This window comes from Camellia sinensis, chromosome 14 (genome assembly GCF_055761805.1).
Source record: "Camellia sinensis isolate YWXY chromosome 14, ASM5576180v1, whole genome shotgun sequence".
Lineage (NCBI taxonomy): Eukaryota > Viridiplantae > Streptophyta > Magnoliopsida > Ericales > Theaceae > Camellia > Camellia sinensis.
In genome coordinates, this window is record NC_138974.1 from 68982518 (window position 1) to 68997066 (window position 14549).

The following is a 14549-nucleotide window of genomic DNA, read 5'->3' on the forward strand; positions in this document are numbered from 1 at the left end:
AATTTTGATTTTATCCAGAATTTTATAACTATTTCCAACACAAGGTAGATGGTGGTGTTGGAATCTAATTCCCTTCCTATCTTTGACACAGAAATGCTTTTGCTCAGTTTCATGCTAAAAGCAACTCCTTGGATCCTCCTCAACAAGAGAGAGGTGTATTGTTGGGAAGGATTCAAACATTTGCAGGCTTTTATGTGCTAGTCTTCTCTCTACCTCTTTCCCTAACTACTCATCCAAAAACAAATTCAACAGTGCTGCACATAAAAATTTCATAGAATAAGATAAAAATATTACTCCAAAAATTAATATATATATTTTTGAATATTTTGTCTCATATCTATGCATTTCGATGCAGGTAGACTTTGTAAAATGTTCACAAGTAATTATAGATGCAAACACTTCCCATTCTATAATTTTTTTTTTTTTTGGTACACGTAGCACAACTGCTTATATATGCAATATACTTTTCTTAATGCAAGTGTTCAGTTTCTGTGTTATTAGATTTACTAATTAAAAAAAAAAAAGAAAGAAAAAAAGTCCCAAATAATCTATCAATGAAGCCATGACTATTGTCAAATAAAAAAAAATTATGTTGAAATGTTTGACAAGGCATGTAAACAAAACATATATCATAATTAATTCAAATTGTGTAATTTATCAAATATACACGACATCTTACCCAATGTGTGAATAAAATTGAACCCGCGAATATCTATATATATAATTGATCAAGTGGCTGCTCATTAGTTGTTGATGGAGAAACTTTTTTGCAAATAATTGCACATGCATCTGACATGAAAATAGATGCCATAACATGAGATATTGATTACTTTATAGCAAAGACTTTGCTTTAGTACAATTGTGAAAGAACAAGGCCCTCATTTCCCCATCAATGTAATGTAAACCAATAGTCTCAAAAGATGGTGTGCCAAATTGACATGTCATGTTACCATGACAGAGCAAAGTTATTCAAAGCTGGCATTCTTAATTGGAAAATTCATGCAAGTGTAGATCCTATAGCAACAAACTTAGAACCTAATTTTTACTTCATGGGGCTGGAAAATCTAACTTACCAGAATCCAAAAATGAAGAAAGCTCCAAACAACTCGAAAAAAAAAAAAAAAAAAAGCTGATTTCTTTGTGCAACTGTAACGACCCCATCACGTATAATGATTAGTACTTGATTAATCAAGAGGATTTGAAATTAATTGCCGAGTATTATAATTTAATTTGGGATTTATGAGGCTTGTGAAATCCGACTCGTATATGATTCTACTAAAGAGTTATTTTGGAATTAGAAATTAAGGGTGCGAATGGCTTAAGGAAGTGAAATTAAGAAGTTGAATCAATCTAATTTTAATTACGGGCCCATTTGGGAGTTTAATTAAATATTCGATTCAATTTTAGTGAAATTGAGATTCGATTAATTAGGTCCTAATTGGAGTTGATTAAGTCATGAGGATTGAGGATTGTGATTATTATAAATTAAATTTAATTATGATGTGCCCAATTTGAAGATATAATTTATTGATGAAAATTTGAGTCTGATCAGAAATTGAAAACCTAGATGATTTGGGAGATCAAAATTGATAATGATAATAAATTTAATTTAATATTTAGAGCCTTTTGGGAGTCTGACTAAAAATCTGATTCGGATTAATAAAATTAAATATAATTAATTAGGCTCTAACGGAAATCAATTAGATTAATTAAATTATGAGAAATCTATGATTTGTTATAATTAATTTACTGATGTGCTAATTGAAATTTATTAAGACTAAGTGTTGCTTAATTAAATAAATCCTAAGCATAAATTGTCTTATGAAACAATCTAGATTTGAGGGTGTATTTGGGTGTGGGTGTGCAAAGAAAATTCTGTGGGTGTGTGCATGTTAAGTGTTGTGCTGGAAGTGCTATGAGAGTGTGTGTGTGCACGTGTAATGAGGCCAAAAACAGGGGATGTGAGTATTATGGATAATGTGATGAAGGAGTCAATGAACTCAAAAAGAAAAAGAGATGAAAACCGAGGAAGAAAGAAAACCGGGAGAGAGAGAGAACTCACCTGGAAAAGAGTTGCTGGAGAGTGAAATGCAAGATGAACAACTAAGAAAGCAAAGGAGAGATGAGGAAAAATAAAAGATTGAGAGAGAGCTCAAAAATTCAACAAGTTGAGGTAAATTTCTTGTTTAATTCTTCTACACCTAATACTTGAAATCAAAAGGGATTTTGGTTCAATTTCATGTAATTGGAAAGAAATTAGCAAGAAGATGATGGAATTAAATTAGATTCATGATTATGGAAATTAATTTAGAAATTAATTAGTTTGAGTTTGATTTTTATTATTCTTCATAAATTTGAGGTTCATCCCCACATGCATGTTAGAATTTCAAAGTTTTAGATTTAATTCATGTGTTAAAAAAAGACTTATGAGATTAAATTTGGGTTTGCATGTAAAATCAAGTTAGGACCAAGAGTATGAATTATTGATTTCTTAAATTTGTTAAACTTGAGTTCAATTTCATATAAATAGATGAAGCTAGCAAGATGATGAATAAATGAAGTTATGTTCAATTTATGAAAATTAAATTAGTAACCAATTATTTTGACTCTAATTTTGTAACCTTGCATGAGATTAAGTTCTATTTGTTACATGCATGAATAAATTTTCCAAGTTTAGTACTCTACTGATACATACATCATGGATTTTGAAGGATTTGGATTAATTCAATCTCATATTTTGAAGAGAAAAAGAAAATGTTTTATGAACATCAAGTTTATGGAAAATTAGAATTAATCCTAATGCTAGTTAAAGTTTTGATTTTATAATTAGATTTTTAATCCATGCATGTAGTGTGCTTTAAGATTTTATTTAAATTAAACATATTTTGATTATGAATTAAGTTGAGGTTACAAATTAAGTTTAGTTTAAGATTATGGAACTTAGTTGGAAAATTTATAAGAAGTTTCATGACTCCAATTTCATGATTTCAAGGAAAATAGAAAGAACTTGAGACCAATTTTATGTAATTAAAGAGAAAATGAGAAATTGAAGTTATGATCAAATGTATGAAAATTAATTTAGAAATTAATTACTTTGGGTGGAATTTATTTGTCCTAACATGAAATTGAGTTCCAATTGGGCGTACATTATGAATTTTCCAAGAGTTTTGAAAGTTTAATTCGTATTTTAAAATTGTGGGCTTGAAATTGGGTTTGACATGGAGAAGATGAGTTAAAACTAAATTTGGACAATTGGAGCATGATTTTGAATGAATGATTTCTAATTGAAAGTGTTTATTTAATTATATAATGGTTTTCCATGTTTGTATACTAAAGTACATGTTTTGAGGCTTTGAATATCGAATTTGAACTTCAATTTCAATTTTGGAATTTTAGAATTTGTGTTGTCCGCTCGAGCGAGGAAAGTCTCGCTCGAGCGTGAAAATCGAGCTCCCAGTAGTTTTCAAATTTTGCAGTCCGCTCGAGCGACCAAAGTGGCGCTCGAGCGGAGACCCATTTTCAGTATATTTTGAGAATTTGCATTTAGTTCACATTTTTATTCTCATCTCTTTCCAAGGCATTTTAGGCATGATTTATGACTCAATAAAGATTAATAAGCTACCAATCAACATAAATTAGTTAGTTAAAGAATGAATCGTTGATCGAGTGGTAATTGTTTAAGAAGCCAAGTAAAATATCAATCTATTTGGAAAAGAAGGGCTTAGTAATAAAAGAATATGTGAAATAAGAACCCGGTCTATTTGAATGAGAAAGAATAAGTGTAGTAGAACTTCGGATTATTTAGACAGAAAAAGACTAGAAAAGTCAAGTTTGACCAAGAGAGTAATATTGTATTTCAATGTGTATATGTTATGTGCTTGTGTAGGTCATGCGCCATTGTCTGCCTGATTTATCTGATATGTCCAGTCTGTCTGATTTGCTTCTGCAGTCATCTGTGAGTAGTAATTTTGTAAAGTTATGTTCAATGTTATGTATTTTCGGAATATTATGATACGAAACGATTGATTCTTGGAAATGCTATGATATGTTTGAAACGAATGAATGATTGTCTAAGATTCTGAAAGTTAACCGTGGAATCCTTAGCATCACATGATATGCGTCCCTTTATGGGTCATCAGAACGTCTCTGTGCACATGAGTCATCAGAATACCTTCAGGGCTGTCCCTTATGGGTCATCAGGTCCCTTTATGGGTCATCAGATATGTTAACGCTATTGGATGTACCACGTATGCTTATGTGAAAAACCTGAATATGGAAATGATTATGAATATGTATATGAATCTGTTTCTGATTTGGAATCTGAGGCCTCGTTTGGGAAGTGGCTATTTTAGTAGGCTATTTTAGTTTTTGGCTATTTTAAGTAGGCTAAAATTTTTGTGTTTGGGAAGATGATTGAATTTTTTTGTGGTTGGATGTGATGTTTGTGAGAGAAAAAGTGAAATGATTATGGGTTTGATGTAATATTTTGTCTTATTAGCTATTTTAACCTATTTTGTCTTTTTGTGATTTTTAGCCTAAATTTGGCTATTTTTTTTCTTCCCAAACACCCCCTGAATATGCATAAGAATCTGATTTCTGACTCTGTAATGGACATTATTCATTAAAATCCTTTACTCTGTTATTATTCACTGGGTTCTAACTCACTGTATTATTTATGTATGTAGGTGATTAGGCGCGTGACCAGGCTTAGAGGCATCTGCCTAGAATCTGTTTTGTCAGCCAACCCATGTGCCTCCTGTGGAGGTTCCGAATATGTCAAGTGATTGTCGCTAAGTGTTATAAAGTTTAAGTTCTGTTTTCTTGTTTGGTTAATCAAGTCTGGTGTATTTTTGTAAATAGGGCTAAGTCCCTTTTTGTCTAATCTGTATATATAGGATGACTTAAAGTTGATGTGTATATATGTATATAAATAGTTTAAAATTTTTCTGTCTCATATAAGTCTGCACAGCTCAACGGACGTTGTATGTTGCTTCTGCTAGCCCTTAATATTATGTTAATCTGTCTCAGAGGCCTTCGGTAATCCCAGGATTACTGGCCGGTTACGATACTAAACCTATAGGGGCGGGTTTGGGTCGTGACAGAGTGGTGTCAGAGCACGAGTTAATATCTCACACACGTGTCCATTGAGCATTAGAATGTTTACAACAGATTTAAGTTTCATGCATCTAGTAAGTAAGTAAGAAGTTGTGCATTCAAGAATATGTATATGCGCTTGTGTAATACGTTTAAGTACTAAAACTAAGAATTGAGAACTAGTGTGGACTTTTGATAATTATAAGGAAACTGGAATGTGTTGAATCAGTCTAGCAATGAGGCTGAAAGTTAAGAATTATGGTGACATCTCTGAAATTTCTACTATTATAAGGAAATCAGAATATTTGGCTAGTACATTGGTGAGAATAAGTATGTTGATTTGTGGAAACAGAGTGTTATGCAGAATTAGAATCTTTGATGAAAGTCATGGAAACTATATGCGTTATATGTTAACTTGGACTATGAGAATATTTGGAAATTGAAGAATTTGATGATCAATGAAATATGTGGAACTATGGTAATTGAGAAAGAGAAAAGTCATTTGATATGTAAGATAGTACATTTTGGTGGGAACCTATTATGTGGAATGTTAAACCGTAGAGTCTCATGCCTTTGTGGGATAACCTTGAAAGTCTGATTGGAATCACGTTTGGCCAGCGTTACTTCAAATAAAAAATTCTTGGTAAATTCCATGGGAATGAATAGGTTATCCTACCAGTGTCCTTATAAGCCTATATGTGTATGTCTATTTGTATATGATATGTGCTTTGTGTTATAATTTAAGTCAAATAAATTAACCCAAGTGTTATCAATCATTTTCTTGTGTTTGACCCTTCCCTTCTGTCATTAGGAAAAGATGGTGAAAAGTATGAATGGAGTGGAAATTGAATCTTTATCAGGGTGATTAAGTAATGTAGAAGAAGTACTAGAGATCGTGGTGAAAGCTATGAACCCTATCATACATGGCAAGATCAAAAGAAAGAGTTAAGTGTGGAAGTGAAAAATGAATCATAGAAGAAAACTAAGAATCTTGTGGTAAGAAAGACGAGTAATTCTGGACAAGGTTGTAAGAGAAGTAAGTTATTCTAGTATGTCAATATGTCACAAGATCCATCGGGGACTGTGTCATCGAATTACTGGAAATGTGGGAAGTTGGGGCATCAAATAAAAGACTATCCCAAACCTAAGAGGAAGCTCAAATAATTTAATTGGTTAAGGATAGTACTTAAATGCAAGCAGGACTGCTTGAAGCTAATAGTTTATGTGTGAGTGGTATTTTTTTTTAATAAAGCTATGTTATAATGTTTTGATAAAGCCTTACTTTGCTTTGTTTTGGAAAAGTCTTTGATCAAGCTTGAAGATGATCCATTAGTTCTGTATCAAGTATTAGCTTTCTTTTGGATGACATTCTTGAAAGGTCCTTTCGTGCTAGGGGACCTTAAGCTTATGTAGCACTCTTGTTGAGATATCACTTTGCCATCGACGGTCATGTATGGATGGTACCACCGATGGTCTTGTACGGGTGGGTTATGTTTTGCCACCGACGGTTTTTCGGGTGGGTTGTCTAACCGATTTCGGGTCGGCCACCGACGGTCATGAACGGGTGTGCTTCGATTCCGGAGCGGTTATTCCTTTGTTTTGTCAAGCATGTCATCCCATGTTTTGTTACAAACTATGTCATGTGTTGTTTTGATATAAGTGGAACCCATTTGTTGGGCCATTTAGAACTCAACCTGAAATTGCTAAAAATGATTAAAACATCGTTGAGACTTGACCAATTGATGAATATGGATAATAATTGGGATTTCTGTTTAGTCTAACAAAGCTATATGTTTTTGGTACCTTGTTTGAATAGAAAGAAAATCGTACTCCACATTAGGAGACTAAACCTATGAGAGTTAGAAAGGAAAGAACCAATTTACAAAAATCGTATCACTATTGAATCTTCTAACGTTGAAAGAAACATTTAAAATTAACTTAAGCCACAAAGTCAAATATAGACTTCTAGAAAGGAAAGTGTAATGAGAAATAGGAAAGTAAATTTCCTTAGAATGACGAGCGTATATCCCTTAAAGAACCTCTGGAAATATAAAAACTTTAATTGACTAATTGTAATGATTTGAGAAAATTAAAAATTTAGCCCTAAATTACCACGTGACAATTGATCAAAGTTAATGAGACCGCGTAAAATGTAGACTCGCTGTGAAATTGAATCACCACCTTGAAATGATAGTAGGAGAAAGATTATCAAAAGCAGTAACTTTAATTTCACAGAGGTACGTAAAGTTCTGCTCTGATCTGTATGATTGTCTGCTACTATTTGAGAGCAAGCCAACATTTGTTACCCAATAAGCTCTATGAATTTCTGTGAAATATGCTTTTGTTTGAAATCCAATGTGCTCCTCTGTTTTGAAATTACCATCATAATTGTCATCCAAGATGTCTGTTTGAAAGTGGGACCATTAATATGTGATTACAATTCTATATAATTCGGAAATTTCTGTTATAGATTAACATATGGATCCTTATTTGGGGAAATTACGTTATGTGCAGAACCTTGACCATAGTCAATGAAAGTTAATGTCTGTTCTTTTGGGATAGGATGAATTACAAATTGCATAGCAATAATGTCGGAATTATATTTTTGTTAATAGGACTGAAGGATCGAGAAATTGTGTTTGTTATTAGAAATGCATTGGCTATTAGATTTAATTTGAAGAATCTATCATGTTAATAGCGAAATATTTTGATCTGTTTGAAAAATAAAGAGAATCATGAACGTTCCTTAAGAGAAATCTCCTACTATTGGAAGTATATGAATTATAGATTGATGAATTAAAGTATATAAGGTATGTGATTGAAATTAATAGAGACGATAATGACTCGCCAATTTGGGTTGTTAACCATTAAGTGATTGAGAATAAGTTCAACTTGTGTGGAGAAAGTTCAATGAAAAGAAGTTATCTAGGAGAGGAATGAAATGAGACTAATTATATGACTGATTTTCTGTACAAGTATCTTAAGTTTGGAGGACCAAACTCCTTAAGGGGAGAAGGCTGTAACGACCCCATCACGTATAATGATTAGTACTTGATTAGGATTTGAAATTAATTGTCGAGTATTATAATTTAATTTGGGATTTATAAGACTTGTGGAATCCGACTCGTACATGATTCTATTAAAGAGTTATTTTGGAATTAGAAATTAAGGATCCGAATGGCTTAAGGAAGTGAAGTTAAGAAGTTGAATCAATCTAATTTTAATTACGGGTCCATTTGGAAGTTTAATTAAATATTCGATTCAATTTAGTGAAATTGAGATTCGATTAATTAGATCCTAATTGGAGTTGATTAAGTCATGAGGATTGAGGATTATGGTTATTATAAATTAAATTTAATTATGATGTGCGCAATTTGAAGATGTAATTTATTGATGAAAATTTGAGTCTGATCAGAAATTGAAGGCCTAGATGATTTGGGAGATCAAAATTGATAATGATAATAAATTTAATTTAATATTTGGAGCCTTTTGGAATCTGACTAAAAATTTAATTCGGATTAATAAAATTAAATATAATTAATTAGGCTCTAATGAAAATCAATTAGATTAATTAAATTATGAGAAATCTATGATTTGTTATAATTAATTTACTGATGTGCTAATTGAAATTTATTAAGACTAAGTGTTGCTTAATTAAATAAATCCTAAGCATAAATTGTCTTATGAAACAATCTAGATTTGAGGGTGTATTTGGGTGTGGGTGTGCAAAGAAAATTCTGTGGGTGTGTGCATGTTAAGTGTTGTGCTGGAAGTGCTATGAGAGTGTGTGTGCGCACGTGTAATGAGGCCAAAAACAGGGGATGTGAGTATTATGGATAATGTGATGAAGGAGTCAATGAACTCAAAAAGAAAAAGAGATGAAAACCGAGGAAGAAAGAAAACCGGGAGAGAGAGAGAACTCACCTGGAAAAGAGTTGCTGGAGAGTGAAATGCAAGATGAACAACTAAGAAAGCAAAGGAGAGATGAGGAAAAATAAAAGATTGAGAGAGAGCTCAAAAATTCAACAAGTTGAGGTAAATTTCTTGTTTAATTCTTCTACACCTAATACTTGAAATCAAAAGGGATTTTGGTTCAATTTCATGTAATTGGAAAGAAATTAGCAAGAAGATGATGGAATTAAATTAGATTCATGATTATGGAAATTAATTTAGAAATTAATTAGTTTGAGTTTGATTTTTATTATTCTTCATAAATTTGAGGTTCATCCCCACATGCATGTTAGAATTTCAAAGTTTTAGATTTAATTCATGTGTTAAAAAAAGACTTATGAGATTAAATTTGGGTTTGCATGTAAAATCAAGTTAGGACCAAGAGTATGAATTATTGATTTCTTAAATTTGTTAAACTTGAGTTCAATTTCATATAAATAGATGAAGTTAGCAAGATGATGAATAAATGAAGTTATGTTCAATTTATGAAAATTAAATTAGTAACCAATTATTTTGACTCTAATTTTGTAACCTTGCATGAGATTAAGTTCTATTTGTTACATGCATGAATAAATTTTACAAGTTTAGTACTCTATTGATACATACATCATGGATTTTGAAGGATTTGGATTAATTCAATCTCATATTTTGAAGAAAAAAAGAAAATGTTTTATGAACATCAAGTTTATGGAAAATTAGAATTAATCCTAATGCTAGTTAAAGTTTTGATTTTATAATTAGATTTTTAATCCATGCATGTAGTGTGCTTTAAGATTTAATTTAAATTAAACATACTTTGATTATGAATTAAGTTGAGGTTACAAATTAAGTTTAGTTTAAGATTATGAAAATTAGTTGGAAAATTTATAAGAAGTTTCATGACTCCAATTTCATGATTTCAAGGAAAATAGAAAGAACTTGAGGCCAATTTTATGTAATTAAAGAGAAAATGAGAAATTGAAGTTATGATCAAATGTATGAAAATTAATTTAGAAATTAATTACTTTGGGTGGAATTTATTTGTCCTAACATGAAATTGAGTTCCAATTGGACGTACATTATGAATTTTCCAAGAGTTTTGAAAGTTTAATTCGTATTTTAAAATTGTGGGCTTGAAATTGGGTATGACATGGAAAAGTTGAGTTAAAACTAAATTTGGACAATTGGAGCATGATTTTGAATGAATGATTTCTAATTGAAAGTGTTTATTTAATTATACAATGGTTTTCTATGTTTGTATACTAAAGTACATGTTTCGAGGCTTTGAATACCGAATTTGAACTTCAATTTCAATTTTGGAATTTCAAAATTTGTGTTGTCCGCTCGAGCAAGGAAAGTCTCGCTCGAGCGTGAAAATCGAGTTCCCAGTAGTTTTCGAATTTTGCAGTCCGCTCGAGCGACCAAAGTGGGGCTCGAGCGGAGACCTATTTTCAACATATTTTGGGAAATTGCATTTAGTTCACATTTTTATTCTCATCTCTTTCCAAGGCATTTTAAACATGATTTATGACTCAATAAAGATTAATAAGCTACCAATCAACATAAATTAGTTAGTTAAAGAATGAATCGTTGATCTAGTGGTATTTGTTTAAGAAGCCAAGTAAAATATCAATCTATTTGGAAAAGAAGAGCTTAATAATGAAAGAATATGTGAAATAAGAACCTGATTTATTTGAATGAGAAAGAATAAGTGTTGTAAAACTTCGGATTATTTAGACAAAAAAAGACTAGAAAAGTCAAGTTTGACCAAGGGAGTAATATTGTATTTCAATGTGTATATGTTATGTTCTTGTGTAGGTCACGCACCATTGTCTGCCTGATTTATCTGATATGTCCAGTCTGTCTGATTTGCTTCTGCAGCCATCTGTGAGTAGTAATTTTGTAAAGTTATGTTCAATGTTATGTATTTTCGAAATATTATGATACGAAATGATTGATTCTTAGAAATGCTATGATATGTTTGAAACGAATGAATGATTGTCAAAGATTCTGAAAGTTAACCGTGACATCCTTAGCATCACATGATATGCGTCCCTTTATGGGTCATCAGGTCCCTTTATGGGTTACCAGAACGTCTCTGTGCACATGAGTCATCAGAATGCCTTCAGGGCTGTCCCTTATGGGTCATCAGGTCCCTTTATGGGTCATCAGATATGTTAACGCTATTGGATGTACCACGTATGTTTACGTGAAAAACCTGAATATGGAAATGATTATGAATATGTATATGAATCTGTTTCTGATTTGGAATCTGAATATGCATAAGAATCTGATTTCTGACTCTGTAATGGACATTATTCATTAAAATCCTTTACTCTGTTATTATTCACTGAGCTCTAACTCACTGTATTATTTATGTATGTAGGTGATTAGGCGTGTGACCAGGCTTAGAAGCATCTGCCTAGAATCTGTTTTGTCAGCCAATCCATGTGCCTCCTGTGAAGGTTCCGAATACGTCAAGTGATTGTCGCTAAGTGTTATAAAGTTTAAGTTCTGTTTTCTTGTTTGGTTAATCAAGTCTGGTGTATTTTTATAAATAGGGCTAAGTCTCTTTTTGTCTAATCTGTATATATAGGATGACTTAAAGTTGATGTGTATATATGCATATAAATAGTTTAAAATTTTTCTGTCTTATATAAGTCTGCACAGCTCAACAGACGTTGTATGTTGTTATTTGCTTCCGCTAGCCCCTAATATTATGTTAATCTGTCTCAGAGGCCTTCGGTAATCCCAGGATTATTGACCGGTTACGATACTAAACCTATAGAGACGGGTTTGGGTCGTAACAGCAACATTCAATTTTCATAGTAGCGAAATAAGGTAAAAGCAATAATCCAAAAAATTCTCAAATCTTAAGTCTCATCTACATTGCAGCCTGCTATCAACAATTTAGAGTTCTAGACTAATGGGTCAATTGTATCCAACTTACACAAGTTCTGGTATGATTATGCCAAGATTATAAGACTAACTGTAATCTTCGTTACTCAGGGAGATCAGTGTCATTTGTCCAAAAATTAAAGAATTGCTCCCATGTGCTATGTTGCTCACCGATTCTTTCTTTTGTCAAACTAAAGACAATTTAAAGCATAGTGCAGATTTTTCGCAATAGTTGTCTCACCATTATAACTGAATACAGGGAGCTCATCAATATCTACTAATTATACATCCTTCATTTTGAATTAAAAAAAAAAAAGAGTTTAGTATATCAGGAGATTCAGATCATTGTTCAGAATATTGCTGTCTGATTTGTTCCTATGGGTGTGAAAAAGTAACGAAATGTATCACGTGCCTTCTATTCTAGTTCTAGGTACCAAATGTGAGGTGTGTTTCATTCTCTCAAGAGGGAATGATTCTGTAATACTGTGTGAACTAATTAGGGTCCCTGGAATAAATGCAAGCAGGTTTGAATCAAGGCCAGGATATTACACAATTGATCTCCTAGTGAGGTGTAACGACTCTGTCCAATTGCCTGATTAAAAATATATTTAAAAAAAAAAAAAAAATAGCAGTCCAACTGCCATTAAAATCTCTTTTTGAGCAACAGGGATAAAGTTCAAACTCATTGCATTCCCTACACAGGAACTTCTGTATAGTCCAAGGCCAGCAGTTAAAAATCTTTGATTTGCAAAATAAACAATGCCATCAGTGGATACATAGATGAGCTAAATCTCTGGGAAACCAAAAAAAAAAAGTGTCCACAAATTATTCTGAAATTTCTCACCTTAACAGGCCAGGGCAGTATGATGAACCACTTCAATAATTTTGTTTTCAAAACATGCCCGAACTCTTGCCACTAGTGATACGTCCAAAACAAATTGAGGAATCATACAGGAGTCAAAAACTCTCCATCATGATAATACTATTTCCTTCCCCTGTTGAGCCTCTGCAGATGATAATTAATACTTCCCCAAGGTTTCCTGCTATTGTTAGTCTGCAACAAAGTTCATCGCAAGGAACAGGTGTAAATAGCAATTGGAGAGGTCAAGCAAAATTATCAGCATCTCGTAATAAATTACAATTTTTTTTGTTTTCTACTTCAAAGAAAAGTATGACAAAATAGGAGACTTAGAAATTACTCAAGTGCATCACCTGAGCATCCATGCATGCACTCAAAAGCTCTTTATGCCTAACGCACTTTTCATCACTGTTGTGGTTAAGAGACAAACAATTAAGAAAAGTTATCATTTCCTTCATGCAAGGTTTCCGGAGAGAACCAAATTTCTTTGGATTTATATATAGCCCACCAGCTTTCCGGCCCATTCTTACCTAGTTCAAATGGTAAAATATGCAAGCAGGAAATTGTTAGACTTTATCACTTCTTTAAAAAAAAAAATCATAATGGAGCAAGAACAATGCAAAAACATTTGTGTCAAGAAATAGTCTCAGACAGAGAAGCATAATATTCATAAAAGCAATGGCAAGACATATTCACGTTAAGTTACTTCATCAATATCCAACTCATTATACCCTCTTCAATTGAGCGCACCCACTGCAGTTTGAAGTGGTACTACTTCAAAAAAGAAGCACATCATAATGATCTACCTTTAAGATCTATGCAATTAACGGGGGCAAACACATTTCCCAAACCAAAGAGGAGGTTATGTCCCAATCCAATCCTCTAGAAACAGTAGGTAATAACTATTTTGGTCAAAGATTGGAAAGATGATAAAATAAAAGTAAGGCCAAGTTTGGCATCTTCCAAAAAATCCAAAAAGTCAAAAAGTCACAATCCTATTTAAGTCACATCATCTTATTTAAGTCACATCACCTCTCTAACACATCACTTCAAACCCAACCCAAATCCAATCCATATTTCATAAAAAGTCAAAAAGTGCACTTATTTAGTCTTCCCAAACTTGGCCTTAGAGTCAGCCTAGAACATAATACATGGATAATGCAAGTCGTGTACTGGTTTTTATTCTATGAAGAAGCCATACATCCAATAACAAAAACACACGAGTTTAGGTCAGACATTCAAGAGAAAACTATTAGTGATTGTTGCCACTAGTAGCATGAAGAAATGTAGGAAACTTGCACCCACAAGGATTCCCACCTTTTGTGATTTTTTGCCCCATTTCCCACTGACATGAAATTCCCCCAATTAAAATAAATAAATTTAAAAATAAAAATAAAAATAAAGAAGAAAGAGAAAGGAAAATAAATAAAGAAAGGAAGATCTATAACTTTCAGCTGTCAATTGAGCAGCAATCATAATGATGAGTCTTGAGACTTGATCTACATCTTGCACCTAATTCTCCTTCCTCCATCCTTACCTAATTAAGATAAGCATAAATGTGGACCATCTGGTTCTGTCACTCTCTTTGTTCTACACTCATCTTTAATTCATAGAGCTCTAGAAGTGTAGTTATCAAGAATCCCCCCACCCCCACTAATGATTTGACTTGATTAAATCAGCAAAAAAACGAAAGAACAGTATAACCAAAATGGAAACCTTGCAACATATTTCTCAAGTTAAGGAAAAATAACCAATTGATTCCCACTAA

At 32.4% G+C, this 14549-nt stretch overlaps 1 long non-coding RNA gene across 4 annotated transcripts; it reads left to right on the forward strand.

Moving 5' to 3' along the window:
* The first annotated feature begins 1987 nt into the window (after positions 1–1987).
* Positions 1988–11677, forward strand: LOC114290843 (uncharacterized). Of its 4 annotated transcripts, XR_014350205.1 has the most exons (4): positions 1988–2173; positions 3887–3955; positions 10843–10911; positions 11411–11677. It is a non-coding gene; the product is annotated as an uncharacterized LOC114290843 (long non-coding RNA). The 4 variants fall into 4 exon arrangements; XR_014350206.1 differs by lacking the exons at positions 10843–10911; positions 11411–11677 and adding an exon at positions 4686–4951 and having other exon boundaries at positions 1997–2173; XR_014350208.1 differs by lacking the exon at positions 10843–10911 and having other exon boundaries at positions 2035–2173; positions 11411–11517.
* The last annotated feature ends 2872 nt before the right edge of the window (positions 11678–14549 follow it).